Raw genomic sequence first — 12,674 nt, 5'->3', positions numbered from 1 at the left:
AAAAACTGTATTAAACAGAGTACTACTTGTGAAACAGCTCTCTGTTAACTATGAGTGAAAAGCACTAGAGGAGTGAAGCAAGCAAACTAGAAAAACTCATATACAGATTCTATTTCAAAATTCTACAGGATCACTGATTACCCTGCTCTCTAGTTAAATAATAATAATAAAAAAGGAACATGCTAACTAGGCTTCAGAAGGAAATAGATTTTGCTAAATGATCTTTTGCAACTCTTATTTGTCTCAGAAATCTCTTTTTTTTTTACACTTTCTTTGTGTGTGTGTGTCCCTGCATGTGTGTAGATACATTTATCATTCTCAATACACAATACCACATTAATAAAAAAGAGATTTTGATAGGACACAACATGGATAAAGCAATTAGAGTAACGTTATGTCAGATGCTCTGCCACAGAGGCTTAGGCATCTCTGGGCAATGATAAGGCACTTGTCTCTGTCTGTGGCGTTCAAAGTGCATATTAAAAAAAAAAAAAAAAAAAGAGACGTCCATTGTGCTTCTTTCTTGCCTAAGTATTTTCGAAGTTATAATGGTGGACACTTCTCTCTGAGTAAAGACTGTTACTCTGTTGCACAGCTGCTAAAGAAAAGGTTTCTGAAATTAATTTTGTCAAAGAGTGAAAGTAATTTCTCAAATAAAAAAAAGACTTTTACTGGCAAAAAGCATTTTACAATTTACTGCTGAACTACTGCAACAAGAAGCTCTTCACTGAGCAGCATGGCACAGGGCCAGAACAAGGTATTTCAAAAATCACTGTTGGGCATATACCAATTTGATGCACAGGATTTTGCAATAGAGTTGGGAATGACTCTGTGTGTGTGTGTATATGTTCATGTTCTGTTAAATTTTAGCAGCCTCTAACTGTATACTCATCTTCAGTATGAGGAAATTTGTTGTTAGACTCCTAAATTTTTAAAGAAGGAGAAAACTATCAGGCTGGATAGCATTTTTTACTTTTTTATTTACTTTTTTTTTGTTGGAAATTAATTTTCTACGGGCAGTTCAAAGGACAGAATGTATCAGATGAATCTTTGAAAACATTTAAATCAAGAATGAAAATTTTATTAGTGTACTAGAGAGATAACTGTGAACTGTTGGTTAGCTTTGTATATCTTTTCCACCTCCAGATACTCTTGTTCAATTAATAGTGTGGGGGCTTACAGTAATGGATCAGTACAATATGATGCAATATGCATTTCGAGCATTAACATATTAAATTGGACTCCCCCAAACACCTGATACAGGTTTATACTGGTTCAGGTATCAAAGTGGTATTTTTTTTTAGATAATTATAATAAATTATAAAATAAACAGCAAGTTTTCAACTGATATGGCTCAAGAAATATTGTTTAGTCTAGGAGCATTTGCGACTAACTCCAAAGCTAAGTGGTTGAAGATAAGAATAAGGTTAAGCCTAGATCAGTCAATGAGGTGTCCTGTGAAACCAGATGAACAAGATTGTCAATGGGGTACATCTAGCTGGATGCAAATCTCAATTACACAAGAGGCATCACCTAGGAAAAACTTCCTAGATCACAAATTAAATTATAAGGTAATACAAAGTAACTACTAACAAATATTCCTTCATGTAGAGACACCTCATGTGGTTTCAGACAGCATTCCAGGCATGCAACAGGATTACTAAAACCACCTCACTTACCAAAATCATAATTCATTAAATGACATGCACACCCGATGCCTAGTCTACAGATGATAGTTTTTATAGAAGTATACCTATGTAGACTGTGTCTGTGACAAACATATGCTGCTACAATCCTAATACGGATGCAATTCTAGTCATTTAAATGACTTGTACCTGCATAGCTTGTTTTCCCATACACACATGAAGAAGCTACTAATGAAAGCATATATACATTAGTATAACCAGACACACACTATTGGGGTTGTATCGTCTTCAATTACAGCTAAATGCCATCACTTTGGGGTATTCAAATTATTACTCACATGAGTAATCTCTAATCATGAGAAGAGAGTCTGTGAAATTAACTTGCCACTAAAAGAGAGAAGGATTGAGTCTGGAATCAAATAAATTAATTTAAAAAGCAGTCTTTCAGATGTGAAGTTCTATTTCATAAGCACAGGTAAGTTTGTCACAGACTTTTTCCATTGACCTTGGGAGCAATACCTCTTGGTAGCACCTAGTTTTTTTACCCAGTTTAGAAATTTCCAGCACACTGGAAGAAAAATACGAATTTTTCTTCTTGTTTAATTTGATTTTTAATTCACCAACAAAACTAATTTTGAATGAAAATTAATTATATATGCTTTGAAGGGTGTGAGGGAGACCTCTGTGATTACAAAGTCAGTTACTTATATATGTAACACATACATACACAAATTATATATATATGAATGTGTATATACACATAAAGCCTGCATTTCTTCTTCAGAACTGTGTATTAAATCTCTTGTTCTGTAAGATGTTGGTGTAAAATAATATTTATTTTTTGCTGCATTCATTTACAATGACATTGTGAATGTCACACCCATTTTAAAACAGTTCTAATATTGCATTTCTTTTTCTCTGTAGGAAAAGCATGCAGGAAAACTCAAGAGATAGATAGAAATATTTGTAACTCTAAACCTACAAGCCTGTGGCTGATGATCCTGTGACTACAGCTTGACCGTGGTTTGATCCTCTGCAACCTGCGTGAAGATTGAGGACTGTGTATGAGCGTCACCAAAGGTTCCCAGCAGTGCTAGGACACACTGTGGGAGCGCTGCGTCCTTTCCCCACACGGGCAACCCTTTTCCACATGATGTCTCTTGGCTAACTCTTATGGAACGGCTCAGCAAGGTATGAGCTACTCGTGTGGCTACGTGGTGCAGGACTGGAAGTACCACTGAGAAAAGCTTTTCTCTTTAGTCTAATTTTCCCTGTTGGTTTTGATGAAGGAGTGACAAAAGCTGCCAGCAGGCACTGGGACTGACAGAGCCGCACACCAATTTCAGTTCTCAGATGGTGCTGACGAAGATTTTCATTCAGACCTCTGACCTTTCCTGCTCTTAATGGGTCATGTAGTGCTTCCGTACAGTTTACACTATTTACTGTGAGAGAAGTGTCTAGCATCAGCCTTCCCAGACCTTGCTGAACACAGAAGTGCATGCCAGTGAACGGCTAATGAATTAGCGAGATGGAATTCCAAAATCTTTTGCCTGTAATTCTCCCTCAAGATCCCTGACATGAAAAATTTGTGTGAGTTTTGTCTGAATAAACATTGTGGAATAGTTTCAGATGAATTCAATCACAGCTAGTGTGTTTTCAGGAAGGAACTGATTTGATGACTATATGATTTTGCATTTTTAAGATAATTAGATTACCCATGACAACTTGGCCGCATTAAAGAACTTTGAACAAAGAGCAGAACTTCTGCCCCTTCATCCAAACATTTTCACTGTGATATATTCACAAATAAATGATGATAAAAGAAACTAAATGCCCTCTTCGGTATGCTGTGGCTCAAGATATGTCCCCACCTGGGCTGGGATTTGTAAAACCAGACTGCAGACCATTACAGTAATCTACAGATTATTGTCCAAATTACCTTTCAAAATGATTCTTTTTCTTCAAAATTTTTTTACTAGTCTTTAATTCGTAACTGTCACAGAAAATTACAATGATAATTTGCCTTGTGAATAGTTAGCTGGTGATTAAGTGTTATGAAAGTGGCCTATTGACTTGAAGGCCAAGCCAGAATATTATCTGTGACCTTTAATACTCTGCTTTGTAACAGGCGATCCTACAAAATAGTGATGAAGGCTTGTTGGAAGCAAGTCACCTCTCAGCTGGGACCAAAGTAAAATTATCACATTGCAGGACCAAGTCTAGCAATGATCTGATCCTGTATATCAAAAGCCTATTGAGTTTGGTCTGCAAGGACTGAAGGATCAGTTTCAATGACAGCGTACCTTTGAATGATCAACAATTCTCTGTGTCGTATGCTTTTATAAATATATCCTCGCATTAAACTAGGCTAAAAAATGGTTTCTTTCACAACAAATTAATAAATGAAGCAGTTATAGCTTAAAGTAAAATATACAGGAGATTGTTTCCAGGTAGAGCTGATAGATAGCACAAGATTTCTTTTTAGAAGGGATATTTTACAGACCTCTTTATGCATCATTAAGTTTTTGGAAATGCTGAACAGAGCATGACGGATTTGTTTTAAAATGTTGCTAGTATTTAATTTTGATTCAGTTCAAAGGACCATGTCAAAAGAAGGAACTGAAGAGTGAAAAAAACCCCACTGTTGGCTGGGTGAAGGTATAAGAAGGTCCCAAAACCTTTGACCAGTGGCTGAAAATATCAGATTAAATTGCACTATTCCTGGGACATATTGTTTGATGTGACTAGAATATAATTTGCTAAACAGAGAATAGTTTTTATCTCAAACGCTTCTTTCCTGAGTATCACCTATGGATTAAGGTTTGGGTTTGTTTTAAATAAATGAATAAAACATGCTTGTCAAGAAACATATTTTAATGATGATTTTTTTGTGGTTGTTTTCTTTAAAAGAAGTCAATTACTTGAAAGGTGTAGGTTACGTATAGCTGTAGGGGAACTAAAGCTCGTATCTTCAGTGTATGTTGGATTAGCCTTCTTTACAATAATAACTATATATTATTCTTTTCTATTGTTTTTTACAAAAGACAAATAAAATACAAATATTTGTTTTACCAAAAGGAAAGCAAAAGCAATTTTTATACCTCTGGGGCAAGTTCCAGCTCTTTTGGTTTCTTGAGGAAATAAATAAAAAGCATTGACAGAAAGACTCCTAAAAAGGCTGCCCAAGGGGGAGGGAAGGAAACACCTAAAAACATCATATTACCAAGCGCTGAGGTAATCAACTACAATCTGGGAAATGTCAAACAATGGCATTCACCGACCCAAAGATATTGCTAATCAAGTCCTCAACTGCCATTTACAATCACTAACTAAAACATGGAATATCGCTGTGGATATAAACAAGAGACAAATTAGTATTGGGAAGCTGGGTTTAATAATCCCCTAAAAGAGACCATCTGTTTATAAAGACCCCTTTTTCCTTGATCTCTGTCTCTGACTTGTATTCCTAATATAGACACAGCTGGATATTTATTTTTTTTTACATTTTTTAAACACCCTGCTACTATAAAGTCTACTTATAGTATATCTGGTCTGAGTGTTTGTCTCAAGTTTCAGTTATTATGTAAGCACTCAGGGGCAATAAAATTTCACATAGTCAGCCTGCTTTAGAGTAAGTACTAATCCATCAGAAGAACATAAATGCAATTCCTTTATTATTTATGTTCAATACCACTGGATATTTTTTATTTTTCTGATTTTTGCAAATGTTCATCATTTTATCACTGGAATAGCTTGAATAGACTTAGCAGTCTTTTCAAGTACTTGATACATGTTTGGAACTGGAGTTTAGTTTTCTTGTTTTCCTGTTTAAAACACTAGGAAATCACGTTGTCTGTAATGGATACGACATTGATAACCTGACAAGCCAGGCGATTTGCAGGTATAAAAGACCAAAACAATTTATAGCCTGTGCTTTCAGTTCACTACGGTGAAGAAAAAGGGAAAAAAACACCACTTACTACACACGTCTCACAGATAGAGGTCACTAATGGACTGGATTTGAATTCGTCTAGTAAAAGCCTGAAAGTTTCATGAAAGTAATCTAGTGAAAAATTAACTCATTTTGAGATTAAAGAGGCAGCAGAAAAGATTAAGAAGTAAAGCTCTCACCTTCCTGGAAACAATATTAAGTGTGCCTTCTTTCTAGTCCTTCAAATAGAAAGCACAGAACAGGAAAATCCTGATAGAGACGCTTGTTTGAACTCCTTTTTGTTTTCTTGACTTGGTAAAACTATGTCTCTCCTTCTTTTCTGCGGGAAGGGTAGGGAAGTCAGCCCTAATAACATCCTACATTTTAGATACTGCTATTTTAAGCAGTTAAAGGCAAGCATATTCTTGATGCTCGAAGGAAACCATAGCCTATGTAATGCAGATTCCAACTGGGAGGGTGTAGGGTTGCGCAAAGGAGATACGTCTGCATCCTAAATCAAACTATCCAGCAGGCCAGGATATAAATGTGACTTGTAACAGTGGCTCAAATTAGATCCAGACTCTCAAAGCCAAACACAGATAACATCACCTTATATAAAATAAAGGGTGTATGCGTATGCAAGGAGTGACTCTTTTAAGAACACTGGGTGCATTCCAGCACCACTTCTTGCTACAGCCTTGGACTTTGGAAGACTGTTCTAGTCACAGGTAGTTTTACAGACACTGTATTTACACAGTGCTGTGACTTGCTTTACTTATGGTACTCCAGGCCTGCACTCTCTTACTGTTAACTGTCTTGCTACCATTATCAGGATAGAGAGCAACAGTTTAAATAGCAAACCTCCTACAAATAGTAATGATGTTTGAAATCTCTCCTCTCACATAATTTCAGGAACAAGATCAACACTAACACTAAAACAAAGTTTTAACAACACTTTTGTCACTCAGAAATGGTGACTTTTAAATAACTTCTGTTTTATCTTTGTGATTATGCAAAGATTATGTCTCAGTGATAACATTGCATCCACTGACTCTTTAAAGGAATAAAGCAAAGAAAGGTGGATAGGCATATAGGTACGGTACTTTTTAAGTGTTTTGAAAATATGCCATGATGGATTTTTCTCCTTCCAAAAATACATATATCTGAAACCAATTCATTAATTTCTTTTGCAAGTACAAATATATAAAGGTGCTCTTGGAGATAGACCATGTCAGTGAATGAAGCAAGGAATTAAGTCCATGGAAATTTGTGGGAGTTTTTTGTCTGGTTGGTTGGGTTTTTTAAACCCAAGTAGTGATCAGTCTTGGCCTCTAAACTGGTTTAATTTCCCTGTAAACACTATAAAGTTAGATGCAGTAAATAAACCTCTCTTTAACACACACCCTGTCTTTCTGTGCGCCCATGTGCGTGATGTATGTGTCTGTGTGTGCACATCTGTGTGTGCAAGAGGTCTGACTGGCTTTAGAATCTTTTCCTGCTCCTCATGCAAGGAACCTCTCCCTTTCTATTTAGCGGAGCTAAATAGATAGGTTGCAAAAAGCACCATCTGAAGAAATCTAATCAGTACCTTCCACTCACAGTACAGGAATTTACACGGATTTGTGCCTTGGATTTATTAGCTTATTGTAAGCCTTAAAACAGATTTCCTCCATTAAAATTAATTAAAAGTTCCTGTTGACTGATTCCCACTCCGAAAAGAAGGTTGAGAGTCTTACTATCTTACTTTGCTGCTGATTTCTTTATCTGTTACGGGGTTTTATCTCATGCTCCACAGAGATCTTTTCAGCTGTTTGACTTTTTTTTGGCGGTCTGATTTTTTTTGTTCACACCCTCCCTCCCCCGCAGTATTTGTTATTATTTTGCCAGAGATCACCATCTAACTCAGCAGGTCTGTGAGGGGCACCTGTGTATTCCGAAGTCCTGATCCAATTCTCTTAACCTCGCCCCCACCCACTCATCACTAGCCCGCTCTCCGGAGGCTGTTGATGGGGATCTGATGGATACTCCTGCCGGGCACAGGTCTCTGCTCTCCCCGTCCTTCAGGTCTCTTAAAGCTTGCCAGCGCCGAGCTAAGCCGGCTGCCTCTTCCGAGCAAGGATCACCTTTAAAGGTCCCGTTTCCCAAATAGTGATAATGGTGGTTGCTAATACAGGCGCTGTGCTGGTTCCCTTGCAGCAAGGGCAGCTCTCGGCTCCCCCTTCGCCGTCCGGCGCGGTGCGGGGGCCACGGGGTGGGGGCCGGCTTCGACACCCGCCCGCTCGGCACTGAGATGCGACCGGGGATCCGGGACCCCACTGCAGCTGCCACCTCCGAGTCCCGCTCCTAACCCACACGCTGGCGTAAAATCACCCGGGGACCCTCCTAACGCTTGCCGCCGGCCATTCGTAATTCCTGTGTGTGCCCGGTGCCGCACACTGGCAGACACGGAGCTCTAACGAGGCGGAGGCGATATTTCTGACACACAACCTGACCCCGGCTCCCTAACTTTACCTTCTCGGAGAAGGCAAAGGGCACCGGGGCTTTAAACCGCCGGGGGCTACACTTACCAGGAAGGGAAATAGAAATGAAATCCCAACTGTACCTGGCGGTGTCTGGGAATCCCTCGCCGGCACCGATCATAATCTCCCTCCGCGCCTCTGGCCCCCCACACCAAAACTTTTCCGCCGCCGCTCCTCGGTGGCGGCCGCCGCCCGCCGCGCCGCGCAGCACGGCCGCCCAGCGCCGCTCCCGGCCGGCCCCGCGGGCCCGCTCCCTGCCGGCTGCCGCCGCCGCTCCGGAGCGACCCCCGCGCCTCCCGCTCCTTCCTCCGCCCTTACGAGGCAGCGGCATCGTCCTCCCTCCTTCTCCGCCACCTCCTCCTCCGACGCGCAGCCCGCGGCTCTGGCATCTCCAACGCACTTTCTCTCCTCGATTCGCTCGCTCTTCCCCCCGCCGCTCCTCCTTCTCCGGTAAAAAAAATAAGCGAGAAGGGACTGCGGGTACCCCTGGTCTTGGGGTTTCTTTCTTTCTTTTTTTTCTCTCTTTCTGTCCTCTGGAAATGAGGAAAGGATCACATGAGGAGCAGGCACGGAGACTCAGGACCCTTGGAAGTCGGAGAAGGCATCGGATACGTATGTAAGTATATGTCTGAGTGTGTGTGTCTGGCTCTCTCCAAGTCCTGCGCCTGCTTTCAGCCGGGATTGCAGGTTGATCTTAGCAGTAATGATGCCTCAGATCTGACTATTTCCTGATACTGCAAGTCGTGCCTTTTTTTCCTCCCTGCCTGACACCCCAGGGAGATGTTTACAGTAATGAATTCAGTTGATAGCCATCTCTCTCTCTCTCTCCTGGAGTCCCTCCCACATTTCTAGTTTAAAGAATGCTTGGAAGGCAGGGCTGCAACCTAAAGCTTTCCAAGAGGCAAAGTCAGGCTAGGTTTTATCTTTTTCTTTCTTTCTTCCTTTTTTTCTTTCCTCCAGCTTTTAACCCGTTGCTTGCTGAGGGCATTTTAGCGAGCTCCCTCCCTTTGGACTCGCCCCCCCGCCTCCGCCTCGCAGCTAGGGGAACCAAGCGGGCGGCGCTGCCCGGAGGGGTGTGGGCTGCGCAGCCCCCAGACCCCCGCCCCGCCTCGCCGCGGAGACCGCCGGGCCGGGGCTGCGGGAAGGGGAGGTGCGGGTATCGCCGCCCCTCGCGGAGCGGCTGCGTCGGCTCCGCTGCTCTGGAGACTCTCGGGGTATATCGGAAGGGAAGCTGGGGAGTGAGATGAAAAACTCCCCGAGCCGCGGTCCTAACTGGGAGATGCCCTCGCTGGCAATAATTACAGCCGTGCTGTCCACCAACATGGCGATATTTCATGTGCAGCCACCGACAGGCCCGCCTCCGCCACCCCCTTCTTTCCCTCTCCTTCTCCCCTGCGAACTTTTAGGTAGGCAATAACAGTATGCAATAAATATAATACAGAATAAAAGAAAGTCCAACCCTCAGGGAAGAGGCGGACCTCCTTTAGTATTCCGTCTGATTTCCATCATCAGTCAGACTTTAAAACCTCTGGAGAAACCGCCTTTTGCCCTATAGCGCTAAACACACCCCCCCCCCCCCCCCCCCCCGCAATGTCTCCTGTGCACAGTCAGTGCGTGTGCGTGTTCATGTGTGTGTGTACATGCATTCCGAGCTGTCTGCGCCTGTTTCGGGGTAACCCTTCCCCCGCCGCCCATTTCCCTAGTAAGCTACTGCCTTGTCCTGACAAGTCCACTTAAAGGCAAGACTATTTAATACCGAGAAGCACTTGAGCGATAGGATACAGCCGTCAAGGTAGGACGTGGGGTGTGCAAAGAGAATTTGCCTCAAACTCCTCCATTAGTAAAGAAAATGCACAATACTGCTTTTGCTGCGACTTACTGTAAGAGACGGGCTGGGGAGGGGTGGAGGAGAGAAGAGGGGAGTTGATCAATGCCATGTGTCGAGGAAACAGAAAAGGCAACTGAAACGCCTCGGGGTTTGCTTCCCCCTCACCCCTGGCTGCTCACTAGCTTGCATTTTCTGCTCAGCCGTACCTCAAAAGCTGAATCACTTGCCATTGTCTCGGCACCTCCTTCGCCCTTTCCTGGGGCGGGGGGGTAAATTATTCACGACTTCAAAGGCCGTACCGAGGAGCCCGTCGCGGAGCCCCGGCGAGGCTCAGCCCAGCTGCGGTGTTCTCGGAGCGGCTTCTGCCCCCCGCACCCGCCCTGCCCTCCACCCCGTGCCCTCCAAGGGGTCCTTAGGAGAGCCCCCGCGTACTGATAGCCCCGAACCGAGCCGCGCTGCCTGCCCGCTCGGAGGAGAGGTTGTGCTCTCACCTACGCGGATGTGCGGAGCGATGGGGGGAGGGGGGTCGCAGAAGGGGGAGCGCAGGTAGGCCGGAATTTCTCAGGGGACTCGGCGAAAGGGAAGGAGTTGAGGACAAGATTCCTCTCCCCTCCGAGCACCGCTGCTTCGGGGCCGGGGTCTGCTCTAGACCCCCGGGATGGAGGGGAGGGAGCCCGGGACCCTTCGCAGGGCTCAGCCGGCCGGGAAGGAGCAGGTCTGGAACGGGTCAGACCCGCGGGGAGAGCCGGTATCCCCGGCTCAGAGACGGGGCTGCTCTGAAGGCGAGTCTCTGCCTGCAGCTCCCAGCTGGTCCCGAGGGATGAAAGGATCAGGAGCCCCGCGGGGTCCAAAGGCGAACGAACAACCTTTTTCAGAGGCTGTTCTGGGTCCTTTTTGACTTTTTAAGACCTATCTTTTTATTTTCTTTCATTCTTTCTTTTAAGGCTCTGCATACTTTTCAGAGCGCTTGCTTGCGTATGACTTAGATCTCTTTCCCGAAGCTGATGGACAACCGGTACATTTCTCGTGGGAAAAAAAAAAAAAACAACAAAACCCTTCTAAGTCTTTCTCATTCTCTGTCCACCCGTCCCTTCTTTCTCCACGTCCCCGATAATAGCAACCTGTCGACAACACACACGGCAAAACAGACTTCTGTCGATCACAGGCATTTCTGCCTGGTATGCCCTCAGTCACGGAAGAAAGTAGAAATGCTAAAAACTTCTGCAGGGCTGCAGGCTGCTGCCCTTGCCCCACAGGCTCAGAGAGGTTAGGCGGAATTATGCCTGTCCCCCTCCCTGGCCTCTCAACCAGGCCACACTTCAAATCGGAGAAGATACTCAGGACACAGTTTGGTCAAATCAAGATCATGTCAATCCAGAGAATGACTTAACCAGCCGTTACCTGCTCCTGCGAGGTGGGTCCTCCTCGATAGGTCACCCAAAGCCCACCGGATCCGGCAGGTTGAAAGGGGAGAAAATGGCAGAACAGCTGGGCTCCGGCATGGTATTATTTTAAGGATCACCACCCAGGTCTCTGTTTTCCATAGCTGCCAATGGTCACCATCACCCAAGGTTTCTCTCAAGGAAAAGAGGAAGGAAATTTTCTTTCCAAGCTGCTGTCCAGCCGGTCATTTGACCCTGACACCCACCGATGACACCGAAGAACAGCCTGCTAAAGCGGTTAAACGCCTCGTAATTTCCTTTCTTTTCTTTCCCCCGGCGGCGCCGGCGCAACGCCACGGAGCGATCTTATCGCCGTGTGATCATTATTCACCGGTGACAACCAGAGATGCAGAGCTCCTAAGTGGGGGTGACAGATTTCAAGCGCGGGGCTGCAGCGTACTCAGCCTCAGACATATTCTTCCTCAAACTTTGCCTAGCAAGCAAGTCACCGGCTTAACCCTTTGCAGCTCTTTCTCTTGCCAGGGCACCGAGACCTCAGCCCATGGGGGAGCGCTTATTTGAGAGGAACGGCAGCGCACACGGCTGCTTGGCTGGGGTCTTTTAATTACGTGTCATTTTCTGTTCTTGGCTATTTTCAGTTGAAACAAATCAGAACCGCCAGCTCTGGGGAGCAGTTGGAGAGCGGAATACTTCTCCTGTAGTTAGGGGATGGAAAAATCCTCTCGGCAAAGCAGATCTCCTGGGAACTCACCTGTGGTCCCTACTTTGTCACCGAGTCTGGTATGCAAACTGTCATTCGCATGGCATGAATCCCTCTCACTCATAAATAGAGCTTCTGCACTTTCCTCAGCGTCGTGTAGCTGAAAGTACAGATCCGAAAGCGCTATTTCATTCAGACCTCCGGATTCAACTCGTTTACAGGTTATAACAGCAGAGAAAGGAGCAAGCGAGAAAGAAACATATTTCCATGAAAAAAAAGCCGTTTTCACACATGCACTTTGTAGTCAAAGGAAATATTTACCGCCAGCAAACTCCAGCATGTCAGAACATGTTTTCTCCGAAGCAGAAGAGAGTCTTAAAAATGAGAGAAAAAGCCTGTACAATTCAAAGATGAAATGAAGTGCATGAAAGCTTTCCAAACTCAGTACCACCAGCTCGGAGCCTGATGTCAAGACAACGCTGTAGCACTGTAACACGAAGACGTAGAAAGGGAAACAAGGAAATCAGCAAACTCCACTGGTTTTCTAATAGTCATTTATATATATTTTCAGTAAATTATGATGTTTCTGTCACCCTTCTCTGCCCCCCAGCCCCCACCCAGAAAAAAAAAAGAGGGGACCTCTAACA

General features: G+C 44.2%; 1 protein-coding gene and 1 long non-coding RNA gene across 2 annotated transcripts in view; one reads left to right on the top strand and one right to left on the bottom strand.

Annotated features, from left to right (window-relative positions):
* Positions 1 to 8,262, bottom strand: part of FLRT2 (fibronectin leucine rich transmembrane protein 2) — a 61,753-nt gene extending 53,491 nt beyond the window's left edge. Inside the window, exon 1 of the mRNA XM_068398310.1 lies at positions 8,180 to 8,262. The gene's annotated coding sequence lies outside the window, so the exon portion shown is untranslated. The remainder of the gene's footprint in view (positions 1 to 8,179) is intronic.
* A 69-nt stretch (positions 8,263 to 8,331) lies between these two features.
* Positions 8,332 to 12,674, top strand: part of LOC137662822 (uncharacterized) — a 93,567-nt gene continuing 89,224 nt past the window's right edge. Inside the window, exon 1 of the long non-coding RNA XR_011048058.1 lies at positions 8,332 to 8,712. This is a non-coding gene — a long non-coding RNA (uncharacterized lncRNA). The remainder of the gene's footprint in view (positions 8,713 to 12,674) is intronic.

Source organism: Nyctibius grandis, chromosome 4, assembly GCF_013368605.1.
Source record: "Nyctibius grandis isolate bNycGra1 chromosome 4, bNycGra1.pri, whole genome shotgun sequence".
Lineage (NCBI taxonomy): Eukaryota > Metazoa > Chordata > Aves > Nyctibiiformes > Nyctibiidae > Nyctibius > Nyctibius grandis.
Note: the sequence above shows the minus strand (reverse complement) of the source record. Positions and strands in the feature narration are given on the sequence as shown.